Source organism: Pongo abelii, chromosome 5 (genome assembly GCF_028885655.2).
Source record: "Pongo abelii isolate AG06213 chromosome 5, NHGRI_mPonAbe1-v2.0_pri, whole genome shotgun sequence".
Taxonomy (NCBI): Eukaryota; Metazoa; Chordata; class Mammalia; order Primates; family Hominidae; genus Pongo; species Pongo abelii.
The window spans coordinates 156359321-156373456 of record NC_071990.2 but is presented as its reverse complement, the minus strand read 5'-3'; the positions used below and the strand labels follow the sequence as shown (position 1 = coordinate 156373456).

Genomic DNA, 14136 nt, shown 5'->3' with positions numbered 1-14136 from the left:
TTATGTTGCCCAGGCTAGTTTCTAATTCCTAGGCTCAAGTGATTCACCCGTCTCGGCCTCCCAAAGTGCTGGGATTACAGGCGTGAGCCACCGCGCCTGGCCAATTTTTGTATTTTTTTTATAGAGACAGGGTTTCATTATCTTGCCCAGGCTGGTCTCTAACTCCTAGGCTCAAGTGATTCACCCGCCTCAGCCTCCCAAAGTGGTGAGATTACAGATGTGAGCCACTGTGCCCAACCTAATGTTTATACTTTAATGAAAATATTTCTGATTTTGGCTAGAAGGGTATAGTTTGTAGCGGACCATGATCCCATCAAGGAAATCTAGAAAAACCAGATATAATACCAAAAACATCTGCTGGAAGGCACTGAGGCAGTAAGGATTCAAGGGAAGAATATTGGAGATAAGGGTGGGTCACTGAGATGAGCTTCACCCTCTGCTTGCAATTTGATCCCTGAGGCAATGCCAGTTCTTGGCAAAGAACAGAGGTTTCGAAGTTGGTTAGAAGGTGAATGCTAAGAGGCATCAAAGTGGTAGAACTTCCATCAATCTCACAAGGCACAGGAGGTGAACATTGGAGTTTTGGAGCTGCCAGAACAGCTGAGACTTGAGGGTACAAACTCCAGGAAGTGCAGAGAAGTAAGCCCAGTAAAGGCTACATACCCATTTCCTCCTTGGGGCCTTTACTGATTCTTAAGCTGAACAAGGTTAGAGTTGGAGAAATCGAACAGAAAAGGTTGAAAAGCAGAGTGGAAGCCTCATGGCACTGAGGTAAGGAGTCAAAATTTGGAGCCAAGGAGGAAGTGTTCTAGTAAACACACTAGGCTTCATTTGCAGGGCTAACTCCTAGGAGTGTGTTCAATTTAGAGGAAGGCTAAATCTTAAAAAGATTGCAAGACAGCTTCAAAGCTCTATGCACTGAATGTACTGAGGTGATTGATCTACACCCACTCCTGCTGCCTGCCAGAGAATAAGGAGAAGCCTCTTGATAGAAGATAACATCATGCAGAGCCTCCGTAGTTTTTCTGTAGAATGTCTGACATTCAATAAAATGTTGCTGATGGGGCGTGGTGGCTCACACCTGTAATCCCAGCATTTTGGGAGGCCCAGGTGGGAGGATCACTTACGCCCAGAAGTTCAAGACCAGCCTGCGCAAGATGGTGAGACCCAGTCTCTACAAAAAAAGAAAAAAGTTAGCCAGGCATGGTGGTGTGTGCCTGCGGTCTCAGCTACATAGGATTCTGAGGTGGGGGGAGGATAGCTTGAGCCTAGGAGTTTGAGGCTGCAGTGAGCCGTGTTCATGACACTGCATTTCGCCCTAGGCGACAGAGCAAGACCCTGTCTCAAAAAAAAAAAAAAAAAAGTTTGTGATTAATACATAGAAAATAGGGAATTGAGTGGTTGCTTTTAAATTGGAAGTATAACTTACATAGAGAAAGGGGCACAAATCTTAAGTGTGAATTTTACATATAATAAAATTTCGTAAATGCATATACCTTTCTAACCAGTGTGAATATCAAAATCTGGAACATGTCCCGGACCTCAGAGGGCTCCTTCCCTGCCTGTCTCATTTAGTATTCCACCGATGGAGCCATTAGTCTCACGCTTATCACCTTGCGTTAGTTTTGCCTGTTCCTAAGCTTTAAATAAAGCCTCCCGAGTAGCTGGGATTACAGGTGCCCACCACTATGCCTGGCTAATTTTTGTATTTTTAGTAGAGACGGGGTGTCACCATGTTGGTCAAGCTGGTCTTGAACTCTTGACCTCAAGTGAACTCCTGAATGCCTGCCCCGGCCTCCCATAGTACTGGGATTACAGGCGTGAGCCACCACGCCTGGCCTTGTGATTATGCTTAATGCCACTGCACTGTACATTTAAAATAGAAAGTTTTGTATTATGTATATTTTACCACAATAAAAAAAAAGCATGAAGAACCAAATAATAATCAGGAGTGGAAAATGAATGAACAAATTAGTAGCAAGTCTTCTAATAGAGACTAAATGAATATAATTAGATTTTACATTATTATAACAATATTTTCAACATGATCTTGTTTTTTTCACATCCAACAATCTAAATCACATCCAACAATCTAAATTTGAGGAAGGCATCCTGAAATCACATCGCGAAGTGGGAGAGGAAGGCTAGCCTTTAAGGGAAACCTACCATCTTCCCCAGGAACTTTATCTTTGAGATGAGGTTCTTAACAATCCTTATTTTATATATGATGCCAGCAGACGTTTGGTATTGCCCAAGGCTGGGTGCAGTGGCTCCAGCTTAGCTCACTGCAACCTCCATCTCCTGGGTTTAAGCGATTCTCCTGCCTCATCCTCCTGAGTAGCTGGGACTACAGGTGTGCGCCACCGTGCCCAGCTAATTTTTATGTTTTTAGTAGAGATGAGGTTTCACCATGTTGGCCAGGATGGTCTCGATCTCTTGACTTTGTGATCCCCCTGCCTCGGCCTCCCAAAGTGCTGGACTTACAGGTGTGAGCCACCGAGCCCAGCCTAGTTTTTATTTATTTATTTAATAAATTTTTTTAATTTATAAAACTTTTTTTTTTTTTTTTTTTTCGAGACTGGGTCTCACTTCATCACCCAGGCTGGAGTGCATTGGCATAATCACAGCTCATTGTAACCTCTGCCTCCCAGGTTCAAGTGATCCTTCCACTTCAGCCTCCCAAGTAGTTGGGAACACAGGCACATGAGCCACTGCAGCACACGGCCTATTTTTATTACTTTATTTATTTTTTACTATTTTTTGAGACAGAGTCTCACTCAATCTCCCAGGCTGGAGTGCAGTGGCTTGATCGTGGCTCACTGTAGCCTCCAACTCCTGGGATCAAGCAATCCTCCTGCCTCCGCTTTCCAAATTGCTGGGATAACAGGCATGAGCTACCCTGCTGGCTGAGTTTTGATTTTTAGTGTCTGGTGTATAGAAGGTGTTTAATGACTCTCCTTTCAGAGCTTATACTTACTATTAGCTCCATATAACTGAATTTGGGGCTGGACACCCTCGATATAGAGTCCTGGTTCTTTCTGCCGAGTCCTGGGTAAAGCCTCACAAGGAGACTCGTAGGTTACCGTGGGGTTTATTCTGCAAGAAAACCAGAAATAGCATCAGACTCCGGGGCTTCTAATTTGCGGTATCTCCCACTCCATCTCCTCTTCCTCTTTTACCTATACCTTTCTTTTATGAGAATTTTGTTTTAATCCTAAACTTTTGGGACCATAAACCATTTAATCTGTGAAATATCAAATATTTTGGGAAATAGTGGGTAAATTTATGACCTCCCCACCCTGTCCTTGGGGGCAGAAAATCACTGAAGGTGTAGGTTGTAGGAGGTCTGGCCATGGATGTGCTGTTTTAGAAACGCAGGCGTGGGCCAGGTGCGGTGGCTCATGCCTGTAATCCCAGCACTTTGAGGGGCCGAGGTGGGCGGATCAGGGTCAGGAGTTCAAGACTAGCCTGACCAACATGGTGAAACCCCGTCTCTATTATAAATACGAAAATTAGCCCGGTATGGTGGCAGGTGCCTGTAATCCCAGCTACTCAGGAGGCTGAGGCAGGAGAATCACTTGAACCCGGGAGGTAGAGGTTGCAGTGAGCCGAGATCGCGCCACTACACTCCAGCCTGGGTGACAGAGCGAGACTCAGTCTCAAAAAAAAAAAAAAAAAAGCAGGTGTGGCATGTTTCTCCTTTTGGACTTTTTATAGCTGAAATGGAAGGCACACTGTTTCTTTAGGTCTTAAATACTTTTGAAGTATAATAAAACGATCACTTTAATACTCCTGTGAGCAATGTCCTCTTTTAAAAAAATCCTGGATTTTATACCACATGCAGCATATTTCTGAAATCTCATTTCCTTTCTTGGCAGGTTTATTTATAGCAAGTTATCTCTCTCTCTTATTTACTTTTTTGCCTTTTCCCAAATCTCCACTTCCACCTTGTCTCTTATAAAAGTTCATTTAACTCTAGTTTCAATAAGCTAAAATATGTACCTACAAAGGAAAACAATTAACCATAAGAAAAGTTTGTACCATAAAACAATTTTATTTTATTGAATAATCCAATCCATATATATCAGAACCTGGCTCCCAATGTTCTGATAGTCATTGTGAAAAAGAATTTACACATATATAGATTTATTATGTATATGCATAAATGTACAAATATATGTGTATGTGTCATAAATAATTATTAACAGTCATCTTAGGTCAGTGGCCTGAGTGATAGAAACTAAGCCATCCATATTTTATATTCTCTCTGGGAAGGGTCATCCTTTTCTTTTAAACAAGAACCCCAGCTTCTTTCCTTTAAATACTGCCAACTCTGGGCACGGCGGCTCATGTCTATAATCCCAGCACTTTGTAAGGCTGAGGGGTGTGTATCACCTGAGGCTAGGAGTTCGAGACCAGCCTCGCCAACATGATGAAACCCTGTCTCTAATAAAAATACAAAAAAAAAAAAAAAAATAGCCAGGCGTGGTGGTGCATGCCTGTAATCCCAGTTACTCGGGAGGCTGAGGCAGGAGAATCACTTGAACCCGGGAGGAAGAGGCTGCAGTGAGCCGAGATCTCACCATTGCACTCCAGCCTAGGTGACAGGAGCTAAATTCTGTCTTTAAATAAATAAATAAGTAAATACTGCTGACAATACCTCACTTGAGCGTTTGCAATATTGCTCCCAGGACCACCTCATTCCGCTGTATAGGTTGTGCACTGAATAACCCTAGGAAACCCCTTTTACACTGGAGTAGGGCCCCGCAATCCAGTAGGACCTCATTTTAACTTGATTATATCTGCAATCTAAATAAGTCCATGTTTGCATGTGCTGGAAGTTAGAGTTTCAACATATCTTTTTGGGGAGACACAATTTAACCCTTAACAGCAGCCTTGATACTGAGTCCACACAGGGGAATCCAAACAAAGAGGGCAAAATTCTCTCCAAAATGCAGAGCAACTCCCACAGCAACGCCCACTTTTATGTGTATGGCCCTGTGATTTAAAGTTCACCCTCAATCTCTCAGTTTAGACTAACAATAGTCAAAATATTCTTGTTTAACCTTTTCTCCATTAACATTTTGGATCTCTTCTGTCTCCCTTCTACATAAATGCCAGTCAGGGCCTACTTATCTCTCTCCAAATCATCTTTCAATTTTCTCACAGTAATCCCTTTCTTCATCATCTTTATTAATTTGGTTATTCACATGACTCATAGAAATCTATCAATAGAGCAATAAATTGGCTGGGCGCGGTGGTGCATGCCTGTAATCCCAGCACTTTGGAGGCAGAGGCAGGAGGATCACTTGAGCCTAGGAGTTGGAGACAAGCCTGGGCAACATAGTGAGACCCCATCTGTACAAAAAATAAAAAATATTAGACAGGCACGGTGATGTGCCCCTATAGTCTCAGCTACTCGGGAGGCTGAGGTGGGAAAATCACTTGAGCCTGGGAGTTTGGAGCCGCAGAGAACTATGATGATGCCACTGCACTCCACTCCAGCCTAGGTGACACAGCAAGACCCCATCACTAAAAATTTTTTTAACAAGTTTAAAAGAAGTAAATTAAAATTGTTGTTGAAACCATCCAACTTTCCTTTAAAATGTCCCAAGCAGAAATAATCCTAGATGAGTGGTATAATTTTTGCAGTATTGGGAAGACTGTTGTCTGCGATTACTTCCTCTACTTTTGCCTGCTTCGTTGATATCTGAAATTGTTTTAAGAAGTAGTACATCTTATTTTGCTATTAGAGAAAAGGCAAATATCTCTTGGAATAGTAACACATTGATTTAATTTTATTCTGAGTGTAAAAGATGGATTTGAGACTAGGGTTGATGAGGTGAGCAGAGAAGAGGACAGCACTGGGATTCTGCAGGGAGAGAAAAAGGTCCTGGAAAGGATAGAACATTCCCTTATTGAAAAATCTATCCTGTCTCATTATTTACTCACTGACTTACTCTCCACATTGTAAAAAAGAATTCAAGGCTGCTTCTAAAGATGCACCCAATTTAGCAAGATAAACTGAAAATAAGTAAGAAAATAGGCAAATGGAAAATATGGGAAGGAAAGTAAGGCGAGCCAGGAGTGATGTTAGCATACAAGCCATGCGCTGGGCCACTGCTCGTACACACCTGACTTGGGGAGGGGGAGCAAACCTAGCCCCGAGTGTTCTGACAGCCAGTGTGAAAAAGAAGCACGTGACCACCAATAACATTTGTAGGGAATTAGAATCTTGGGGGATAAGCCCCAGACCTATTGTGGAAGCCAAAGTAACTTCATCTTGGAAGCTAATCCGCCATGTTTGCTTCTGATGAACTCCTGTTCTAGGAATGCTTCTGATATTTCCAGCTTATCTATTGTTTGTTGTTGAAGAACACATACTTTGCATAAATCCTACCCTTAGGTAGGAACTCATATTTACTGTAAATCCTGCTCTTAAGCAAATTCCTGCACATTCCCTCTGAAACATTATTTCTTTTCCCAATTGTACGGAGCCCTTGGGTTGGAGGGTAACTGCAGAGATCTACCTATCTTGAGGCCACCCAAGACCATGCATCTGTCTGTAAATTCCCCAATAAAATCACCCTATAATGACAAACTGAATTTGTCTGACGACAAACTGAATTTGTTGCCTCATTCTTCAGTTTCTCAGCTCCTTCTGCATGGGGAATTGCTTTGCATATGTGGCTCTTTCATGGAACACCTATATTTTGAAATGGCTTTTCATGTTATTCTGATGTGTTTTTCTCATTAAGGCCCAAGGTCCTAAAACATTCATTCTCTTCCTTTTTTCTAGAAAAGAGGCCTTGCCCGCCAGCAATTCCCACATGGGTATTGGGGCAACACCATGATACATATTCAAGATAAAGTACAGGAAAAGCTTTTTGCGGTGGAATAAAATGTTAAAGGAAATTGCTTTCCTTGATAGCAATCAGGTCACCAAAGTGAGATGAAGAAAAATTCTTTTTGAGAATGCAGCACAGAATAATATTATTTCCCTTATTTCTAGAGTTAAACAATTTAGGATTAAAAATTTCAAATATACTAGAGGGGTCCATGAATTTTAATAGTAATAAAATGGTTATTTAATATTGCAAAATCCTCAGCTTTTAAGGAAAAACGTGTTTGACTTATTAATTATTTAGGACAAATTTTGGTGAAGTTATTCCAACTTGCATGGCTTAGGAATGCCAATTTGGGGATTTACATTTCCTAACTGCCTAATGAAGTCTGCTCTTTCCTTCCCTAGACTATATGTATTTGCTGGTGCTCTTAATATAACATTTTATAAAACAAATGAGATCACAAGGGCATATGTATTTTTTTCTCTGTGTGTGTCTGTGTGTAGCATTTCTGAGTGTGTATGAATATGAAGTATGCTTTGATTTTTATGCATTGATTTACATGGATAGGAAAACGTTTGAATTTATAGTAAATGGTTTTGGCCACCTTCTCTGATGTTACTGTAACTGAAATAGCTCAAAAGCACAAAAGGTCATGGGAGGCATTCATGTAAAACTTACTAGTGCTGTTTATAAGGGTACCTTGTGTTTTATTACTTTGTTAATGTATCTTTCAGGAAATTCAGTCACGCCATCATTTCCTTCCATATTTCATCTGTTGCTCATTATAAATAAAAGTGTTTATTGCTAATGCTTTCTCTGAGCCCTGTGGGGGCGATAGGAGCAGCATAGACTTCTGTTGCATGTCCTTTATTCTTTGGCGTGATAGGCTCACCCAATCTTGAGTGTATTATGTGTGGTAAGAGTGGGCTGAATTTTACATTCGTTGTTTTTTTTTGTTGTTTTTTTTTGAGACAGAGTCTCACGTTGTCGCCCAGGGTGGAGTGCAGTGGCGCGATCTCAGCTCACTGCAAGCTCTGCCTCCCAGGTTCACGCCATTCTCCTGCCTCAGCCTCCCGAGTAGCTGGGACTACAGGCATCTGCCACTACACCTGGCTAATTTTTTGTAATTTTTAGTAGAGACGGGGTTTCACTGTGTTAGCCAGGATGGTCTGGATCTCCCGACCTCGTGATCCGCCCACCTCAGCCTCCCAGAGTTCTGGGATTACAGGCGTGAGCCACCACACCTGGCCACACTCATTGTTTTGCCATGCTCTGAGCATGGCATCTGAGGTGTCATCAACAGACAGCCTCCCAAAGAAAAGATTTTATATACTGAGTCACAACTGTATCCACTCACCTATTGTTAGTCTGCGTCTCCATAGGTACCACATCTAAACTCTACTCTTGGTTGGGCGTGGTGGCTCATGCCTGTAATCCTGGCACTTTGGGAGGCCAAGGCGGGCAGATCGCTTGAGCTCAGGAGTTCAAGACAAACCTGGGCGAAACATGGTGAAACTCTGTCTCTGCAAAATATACAAAAAATTAGCTAAGTATAGTGGCATGTGCCTGTAGTCCCAGCTACTTGGGAGGCTGAGGCAGGAGGATTGCTTGAACCTGGGAGGTCATGCCACTGCACTCCAGCCTGGGTGACAAAGCGAGACCCTGTCTCAAAAAAACAAAAACAAACCATCTACTCTTTATGTGAGAATGGGCATTTATCTAGAAATTTGTTACACACACCTTTAATAGAGGCCTCAGTTATTAAAAAAATCTTCCCACTTCTCATAGAACTCTCTTTATCTCCATTCCACATCAACAGCTTGTAGATGTGGTCATACTTGACAAGATCTTGAACTCTGTAATTCCTTTCTCTGACCACCACTTCACTTATAAGCCTCAAGTAGGAGGCAGGACTGGATAGACTATGTTGTGGAAATCAATTAAACACTGAAATCTATTTCTCACTCATGTCGCACTCTGGTGCTGGCCAGGCAGCTCTTCCCCAAGTGGGGAGTCAAGAACATATATAGTTTATATAAATGAGTGGTTTCAAGGTGTTTCATACTCATGTTTCTATACACAATTTTGCATTTTGCAAGGTAGGGAAGGAGGCAATAAGGGAGGAAGAAGAGGATGGAAGCCAATATTTCTGGGTAATTACTTGAAACCACAGCTGGTGGTTGGTTAAGAAGTTGGGAATGGTTTGCTCCAGAGAAAGTCTATTCCTTGAGGTTCCTTAAGAAATAAATAAAGCTGAGGAATAAGTTTATTTTTATTTTTTTAAGTGGACAGGAAGTAGGATTTATTGGTGGGTATTAGGAGGGGGTGGCACAGTGGAAGCCCTCATGATTAATAATATCCAATTAAACACGAAGTAAACATGGGTTGCTTTTGTTTGTATAATAAACTGTAATAATAATAAATATAATAAATAGTTTTAAAGTTCCAAAGAACCTTCACATTTCAATTTTTATCCTCGCTACAGCCCTGTGAAGTAAGCAGCAGGCATTTTTAACCTTTGTTTTACAGATAAGGAAACTGAGGCTCAGAGAAAAAGTCAACTCAACAATTTCTAAGTGAGATATTGGGATTAGAATTTATCTCCTTTGCTTCCACGACTCCATCTTTCCTCCCTACATTCCTTTCACTTTACTGGATTTGCCGGTGGTGCAGAGATTGACCCTGGGACTGTTGTACATTCTTTTTTTATCATACAAAGTCAGCCAGACTGATGTCGAGGCCTGTGCTTTGCAATTCTTCCATCAGGCTGAGGGCCTGCAGCCATAGGATGGAGGGGGCATGTCTTTCACTCTATTACTATTATTATTATTATCATCATCATTTTTCTTTGAGACGGAGTTTTACTCTTGTTGCCCAGGCTGGAGTGCAATGGTGCCATCCGGGCTCACCAGAACCTCCGCCTCCTGGGTCCAAGCAATTCTCCTGCCTCAGCCTCCCAAGTAGCTGAGATTACAGGCATGCGTCACCACACCCAGCTAATTTTGTATTTTTAGTAAAGACGGGGTTTCTCCATGTTGGTCAGGCTGGTCTCGAACTCCCAACCTCAGGTGATCTGCCCGCCTCAGCCTCCCAAAGTGTTAGGATTATGGGAGTGAGCCACCGTGCCCGGCCCATTTACTCTATTATTGCCATTCATGTCCAGCTAGGTTGGTATGGACTTTAAAGTCTCAGTGTCTCCAACACTGGCAGAATCATGTCAATTTCTCTTGAACCTCTTTAGTAGAGAATTATGATTGTGTGTGTGTGTTCTCTAATCTTCCTTCCCACGAACATAGTCTGCCTTTCTATCTGTAATCTGTTTTCAAATATCTTAGTGAGTTAAGATTTTCTTCATATAGGTGTTACACATTTCATCTTTAATTCCTAAGTGTTTTATTTTTGTTTATTTTAAGTAAAACAACTTTTTTATTGCATCTTCTAAATGATTATTGCCTATATAAATAAAGACTTGATTTCTGCATGTTAATTTTTATATCTAGTCAACCCTATTGCCTTCTCTTATTTGAAATAACTTTTTAGTTAATTTACTTGGGTTTTATGGGCCAAGAATCATTTAATCTTCAAATAGTGATACTTTGATATCTGCCATTCAAATTTTTATAACCATTTTGTTTTTCTCTTGTCTAGTTGCACTATCTAGTACCTCTAATACTGTGCTAAATAAAAATGGTGGTACGGCCAGGTGCAGTGGCTCATGTCTGTAATCCCAGCACTTTGGGAGGCCGAGGCAGGTGGATCACAAGGTCAGGAGTTTGAGACCAGCTTGACCAACCTGGTAAAACCCCACCTCTACTAAAAATCCAAAAATTAGCCGGGCATGGTGGCGCGTGCCGGTAATCCCAGTTACTCATGAGGCTGAAGAAATAGAATCACTTGAACCCGGGAGGCGGAAGGTTGCAGTGAGCTGAGATCGGGCCACTGGACTCCGACCTGGGCGATAGAGCGAGACTCCATCTCAAAAAAAAAAAAAAAAAAAAAAAAAAAGATGGTAAAGGACAACCTTGTCTTTTTTCCTGTTTTCAACAGAAATCCTTTTAGTGTTTTCCTATGAAGGTTGATCTTGGCTTGTTGGTAGAGCCAGACAGTGTCTTGTTGAGGAAGCTTCCACCTAGCCATGTTTATTTTCTATTTTATTAGACTTATGTGTTTTGTGTGGGCAACAAAAGTAAAAATAGACAAGTGGGACTACAAACTGAAAAGCTTCTTCTGCACAGCAAAGGAAACAAGCAGCAGAGTGAAAAGGCAACCTACAGAATGAGAGATAATATTTTCAAGGTATATATCTGATATGAGGTTAATATATAAAATATGTAAAGGACTCCTACAACTCAATAGGGAAAATAACAACAACAACAAACAAATAACCTGACTGAAAAATGAGCAAAGGACCTGAATAGACATTTCTCAAAAGAAGACATACAAATGGCAAACGGGTGTATAAAATAATGCTCAGCGTTACTAGTCATCAGGAAAAGGCAAATAAAAACCACGAGATACCACTTCACATTTGTTAGGGAGACTATTATTGAAAAAGAAAAAAAGGATCACACCTGTTGGTGAGGATGTGGAGAAACAGGAACCCTTGCACACTGTCCGCAGGAATGTAAAATAGTGCATCTGCTATGAAAACCTTATAGAGGTTCTTCAAAAAATTGAAAATAGAACTATTATATGATCTAGCAACCCCACTACTGGGTTTTTATCCAAAAGAATTAAAATCAAGATCTTGAAGAGAATATTAGCCCTCCCATGTTTATTGCAGCACTATTTACAATAACGAAGAGGTACAAACAACCTAAATGTCTGTTGATGTATGAGTGGATTAGGAAAATGTGGTATGTACATACAGCAGAGTATTATTCAGCCTTAAAAAAGAAAATCCTGCCATACGTGACAACATGGATGAACTTTGAGGACACTGTGCCGAGGAAAAGAAGCCAGTCACAGAGGGACAAACACTGCATGATTCCACTTACCTGAGGTATCTACAGTAGTCGAATTCATGGAAGCAGAGAGGAGAATGGTCATTGCCAGCTGCCAGGGGGTAGGGGAAAGGGAAAATGGGACTTGCTGTTCAATAGGTATAACTTTCAGTTATGCCAGATGAATGCGTTCTAGAGATCTGTACAACATTGAGCCCCTGCTTAACAATATTGTGCACATAAAGTTTTGTTAGAAGGGTAGATGCCATGTTAAGTTTTCTTACTAATGTAAAAAAAAGTAGTAGAACAAAGTGTATGCACTGAGTGTAGGGTACCACTCAGGCTGGATAGTTGTATGGACCAGCACAGCACTCCAGGGGCATTTGGTAAGTTCATAGAGACAGAGAAGTGCCCTGCACACCCCCTTCAGGACCTCATCCCAGTTTTTCATGAGATAATATTTGTGTGAAAGTCATATCTGTTACATACTTAATGTAGTCAAGAGACTGAAAAAAATTGTAGCTGCCTTCCTAAAAGTAGTAGAAAGATAGTTGCAAAAAGGGCTGTGGCCACTTTAAGAAAAGGTGGTTTTTTAATCCTTTTCCACAGAATTATCACCATCACCATCATCATCATCATCATCATCATCATCATCATCATCATCATCACTGTGCCTGTGCCTGTGGGGAATGAGGAATATTTATCTAGTTTTTAAATTTTTTTTTGGAGACAGGGTCTCGCTCTGGTGCCCAAGCTGGAGTGAATCATAGCTCACTGCAGCTTCAACCTCCTGGGCTCAAGAGAGCTCCCGCCTCAGCCTCCTGAGTAGCTGGGACTACAGGCACACACCACCATGCCTGGCTAATTTTTCAGTTTTTTGATGGGATCTCACTGTGCTGCTCAAGCTGGTCTCGGACTCCTGGGCTCAAGTGATTCTCCCACCTCAGCCTCCCAAAGTGTTGGGATTATAGGTGTGTATTAGTCAGGGTTCTCTAAGGTGATGCAACTAATAGGATCTATCTCTCTTTATATAAAGGGGAGTCTGTTAAGTATTAACTTACAGGATCACATGATCCCACAATAGGCCGTCTGCAAGCTTGAGGAGCAAGGGGAGCCAGTTCAAGTGCCAAAACTGGAGTACTTGGAGTCCGATGTTCAAGGGCAGGAAGCGTCCAGCACGGGAGAAAGATGTAGGCTGGGAGGCTAGGCCAGTCTCTCCTTTTCATGTTTTTCTGCCTGCTTTATATTTGCTGGCAGCTGATTCGATGGTGCCCACCAGATTAAGGGTGGGTCTGCCTTCCTCAGCCCACTGACTCAAATGTTAATCTCCTTTGGCAACACTCCCACAGACACAGCCAGGATCAATATTTTGCATCCTTCAGTCCAATCAAGTTGACAATCAGTGTTAACCATCGCAAGGTGTGAGCCACCAGGCCTAGACAATTTATCTACTTTCTAAAGCAGCAGCAGTTCTGATTCTGGAGAAAGTTACAAATCAGGCAAAAACATTGTTTCGTTTTGCTTTAGGGCCCTCTCACCTTCCCTCTTCTTAGTCCTGGGGTACTTTCTCCTTCTACCCATCATCGCCTCTCTTGTTCTGCTCTCCCTGGAGAATTTGTTCATTTATTTGTTCATTCATGTAACAGACATTTATTGATTACTTTCTATGCCAGGCATAAGAAATACAAAAATAAATAAGATGTAGTCCTTACTCTCCAGGATGGTCTAAATAAGTGAGATTGTGAGAGCAAGCAAAAAATCTTAAGAGAGAAACCTTTGCCAAAAGCATTCCATCCTTGAGTGGTTAAAGACCACCAATATTCTGGATAAAAGCTGAAAGTTAATTAATTTCACCACAGAGGCATCCAATTTCCCAGATGGTAAGAGCTGAGGCTGTTACTCAGCTCTGGAGTATTCACACTATTACACTCTGCAAAGTAAGGAGGGAAAATAATACGTAATGAATTCCTATTGTCTCACTGATTTCACATATATCCACTCCTGTCCCCCACACTTTTTCTTTTCTTTTCTTTTTTTTTTTTTGAGACCGAGTCTCGCTCTGTTACCCAAGCTGGAGTGCAGTGGCGCGATCTCGGCTCACTGCAAGCTCCGCCTCCCGGGTTCAAGCGATTCTCCTGTCTCGCCCTCCCGAGTAGCTGGGACTACAGGCGCGTGCCACCACACCTGGCTGATTTTTTTTTTTTATTTTCAGTAGAGACGGGGTTTCACCATGTTAGCCAGGATGTTCTCGATCTCCTGATCCCGTGATCTGCCTGCCTCGGCCTCCCAAAGTGCTGGGATTACAGGTGTGAGCCACCGCCCCCGGCCCTTTTTCTTTAGACAGA

The 14136-nt window shown here is 41.9% G+C and overlaps 1 pseudogene; it reads right to left on the bottom strand.

Annotated features, from left to right (window-relative positions):
* Window positions 1–13372, bottom strand: part of LOC100450108 (stathmin-2-like) — a 48180-nt pseudogene extending 34808 nt beyond the window's left edge.
* Window positions 13373–14136: the final 764 nt, after the last annotated feature.